General features: G+C 40.6%; 1 pseudogene; it reads right to left on the reverse strand.

The window, feature by feature from the left end:
* Positions 1-742: 742 nt before the first annotated feature.
* On the reverse strand, positions 743-1,554 carry LOC147372493 (integrin beta-1-binding protein 1 pseudogene; annotated as a pseudogene).
* Between the last annotated feature and the right edge of the window lie 2,691 nt (positions 1,555-4,245).

The following is a 4,245-nucleotide window of genomic DNA, read 5'->3' on the forward strand; positions in this document are numbered from 1 at the left end:
CATCTTTGTCTCTTGTAATGTTTTTTGGCTTGAAGTTTATTTTTGTTGGATATAAGTATGGCTACATTTGCTTTATTGGGCTCTCATTTACTTGGAGTATCATCTTTCATCCCTTCTCTTTTGAGCTTACATTTGTCTTTAGAACTAAGTGTTCTGGAGGCTGCATTTAGTTGGGTCTTGTTTTCAAACTTATCAGCTACTTTCTGTCTTTTAATTCATGGATTCAATTTCCAGGATGATTATTGATAAATGAGGACTTAGTACTGCCATTTTACCTTTTATTTTCTAGTTGCTCTATATCTCCATTGTTTCTTTTTTTGTTTGAATTTTTGTTTGCCATTTTAGTTTCATGGTTTTCTATTTTGTTTTTCTCAGTTTCCTCTTTTTCACTGTTAAATAAGACATCGGAGAAGGCAATGGCACCCCACTCCAGTATTCTTGCCTGGAAAATCCCATGGGTGGAGGAGCCTGGTAGGCTGCAGTCCATGGGGTCACTAAGAGTCAGACACGACTGAGCAACTTCACTTTCACTTTTCACTTTCCTGCATTGGAGAAGACAATGGCACCCCACTCCAGTGTTCTTGCCTGGAGAATCCCAGGGACGGGGGAGCCTGGTGGGCTGCGGTCTATGGGGTCGCACAGAGTCGGACACGACTGAAACAACTTAGCAGCAAATAAGACACAATAGAAAAACAGATGGTTGATATTTTGTACATTGCATTTTCTTCAGAAAATCTAGAGCAAAGGATCGTTTATATGTCCATAATAGTTCAACACCACAGATTGAAAACAGAACTACTGAGAAAACAGCTGAACTTGCACTTGAAGTCAACTTCCCCTTGACTGCAAAATTCAAGGTTTCTCAGATGTCAGTACAGTGTTGAAAGCAGTGGATAAAACTTTACAGATTGCTTGTGCTTGTTCGAGGCTATTGTACTAGTAAACCCACAGGCTGTATTCTTCATTGTTCACATCTGTAGTCTTCAAAGCCAATAAGCTTTTTCCTGCACCCAGATCATCATCATAACATACCTTTTGGATGATTAAATACAGAGCATACCCATGTAAAACATCATACTGATCTGATGTGGATACTTCTATACCAAACTTGGTAACCTGCATAGTAAATTCTTCCTCCAAAGGGACGAAAGGCAATTTTTTATCTTCCTGAGTGACTTCTTTATAATTTATCAGTTCTAGTAGCCCCTCAAGACTTTACCCTTCAGAGAGTTTCAGTTTCTCAATTGCATCAATGTATTTTTTTTTATATAAATCCTGCACAGGTATCTGAATTATTATTGCTTTGTCCTGAGGTCTTGGTGGAATTGGTGTCAAGGTTTGCCACCTTGCTGGACTGTGAAAGCCTCCCAAGGCTGGAATCTACAGACTTGCCCTTACTACTGATTTCTCTGCTCTGGGAATTGCTACTATTGTATTGCTTCTTATCTTTCTGAAACATCTTACTACATAGCTGACCCAGAGGCTCTCACTGCAGAATCCAACACTACTTTATCACCTTCAAAGATTTCACAGACAGTGGTCTGCACAGATAGCTTCCTTTCATTCCAACACGGTCATTACTCATCAGAAAAACAAGGTACCTTACTGTCTGCACTCAGGGTCACAGACTCACTGCCTGCGCAGCCTGAGCTGCTGTTGCAACTCCTGTTCTACTCAGTTTCCTCTTTTAATAGGCTTTGTGTCTCTGCTCTAGCCTTGTAGTTAACATGTTCAGTTCAGTTTAGTTCAGTCGCTCAGTCGTGTCCGACTCTTTGCGACCTCATGAACTGCAGCGTGCCAGGCCTCCCTGTCCATCACCAACTCCTGGAGTTCACTCAAACTCACGTCCATCAAGTTGGTGATGCCATCCAGCCATCTCATCCTCTGTCGTCCCCTTTTCCTCTTGCCCCCAATCCCTCCCAGCATCAGAGTCTTTTCCAATGAGTCAACACTTTGCATGAAGTGGCCAAAGTACTGAAGTTTCAGCTTTAGCATCATTCCTTCCAGAGAACACCCAGGACTGATCTCCTTTAGAATGGACTGGTTGGATCTCCCCAAGAGTCTTCTCCAACACCACAGTTCAAAAAGATCAACATGAGGTTTCTATAAAATGTCTCAAATAGTCCTTTTTCTGTCAATAACATGTTATCTTCACTTGCCTATGTGAGTTCTGTCCTTTTCCTCTTACCTTTTTATGTTTTTGTTGTCGCAAATTGTCTCATTTTATGTTGTAAGTTTGGTATTGAAGTAAGGTATTGAAGTACCTATAGTCCTGGGTCAGGAAGATCCCCGGGAGAAGGAAATGGCTACCCACTCCAGTACTCTTACCTGGAGAATTCCATGGACAGAGGAGCAGGTTGGGCTACAGTCCATGGGGTCGGAAAAGAGTCAGATGTGACTTAGTGACCAAACAACAGCAAAATAGTTATTTTTACTGCTCCTCCCCCACCTTTAACCTTTATGTTGTAATTGTTTAACAACCTATACTGATATAGAGTTGTAATTTTCTGATTCTGAAATAATCACCTTATTCAAGGGTTTGTATACTTTTGCTTTCAGGTGGTTGATGGCTAGGATTGAAAGCGCGGCCTCCACTTTTCCCCTAGTTCTGCCTCCACTATGTGTTCCAGTGCACACCCTTTTGAGGTATTGATGTGTAGAACTCTGGTGTCTTGGTGTGTTGGTCAGAGGAACCTTGGTTGAGTCATGGATGTTTTACTGATTGTAAATTGAAGATGAGAGACAAAGGAGGGTATCATGCCCCTATAATGCTGATGTCACTCCAAGACTTTATTTTTTAGTAGATTTAAGATCACAACAAAATTGAGGAAGGAACCCCAAGTACCTCCTGCCCCAAACATGCATAGGTTCTCCCATTACTGATATCCCCACCAGAGTGGTACATTTGTTACAACTGATGAATCTGTAGTGATCCAAAATCCACATTTTACCTTAGAGTTCACTCTTAGTGTTGTATATTCTATGGATTTGGACAAATAATGACATGTACCTATTATTATAGTATCATATATAGAATTTTCATTGCCTTTTCCAGAATATCTTAGTTGGAATTGTATAGTATGGAGGTAGGTTTTTCAGATTGGCTTCTTATTCACTAAGTAATATGCTTTTAAGATTCCCCCATGTCTTTTCATGGCTTGGTAGCTCATTGGTTTTTTTTTTTTTTTGCATTGAATAATATCCTGTTGTCTAGATGTACCATTATTTATTCACTTACTTAAGACAATGTTTTTGCTTGTAAGTTTTCATATGAATAAAACTGTTATAAGGCTTCCCTGGTGGCTCAGATGGTAAAGAATCTGCCTACAATGCAGGAGACCTAGGTTCAGTACCTGGGTTGGGAAGATCCCCTGGAGAAAGGAAAGGCAACCCACATCAGTGTTCTTGCCTGGAGAATTCCATGGACAGAGGAACCTGGCAGGATACAGTCCATGGAGTTGCAAAGAGTCTGTTATAAACATCTGTGTGCAAGTTTTCAACTCCTTTGGCTAAATACCAAGGAACATGATCGCTGGATTATATGGTAAAAGAGTTTATTTCTGTAAGAAACCACAAACTCTCTTCCAAAGTGGGTGAAATGCATTGCATTCTGACCAGCAATATATGAGACTTCCTATTGCTCCAAAGGCTCTCTAGCATTTGGTTTTGTATTTTGAATTTTGTCTCCTTTAATAGATGTATTGCTGTTGTTCAGTTGCTCTGTCATGTCAGACTCTTGTGACCCCCATGGACAGCAGCATTCTAGGCTTCCCTGTTCTTCATTATCTCCTGGAGTTTGCTCACTCATGTCCATTGAATTGGTGATGCCATCCAACCATCTCATCCTCTGTCAGTTGACAGATTTTATTTTCTTGAGCTCCAAAATCACTGTTGATGATGACTACAGCCATGATATTAAAAGACGGTTGCTCTTTGAAGGAAAGCTATGACAAATCTAGACAGCATATTAAAAAGCAGAGACATCACTTTGCCAACAAAGGTACATATAATCAAACCTATGGTTTTCCCAGTAGTCATGCGTGGATGTGAAAGATGGACCATAAAGAACGCTGATGCTGAAGAATTGATGTTTTCGAACTGTGGTGTTGGAGCAGACTCTTGAGAGTCCCTTGGACTGCAAGGAGATCAAACCAGTCGATCTTAAAGGAAATCAATGCTGAATATTCATTGGAAGGACTGATGCTGAAGCTGAAGCTCCAATATTCTGGCCACCTCATGTGAAGA

Source organism: Bos grunniens, chromosome 5 (genome assembly GCF_055505025.1).
Source record: "Bos grunniens cultivar Pamir isolate PY7600 chromosome 5, Bosgru_T2T1.0, whole genome shotgun sequence".
Classification (NCBI taxonomy): Eukaryota; Metazoa; Chordata; class Mammalia; order Artiodactyla; family Bovidae; genus Bos; species Bos grunniens.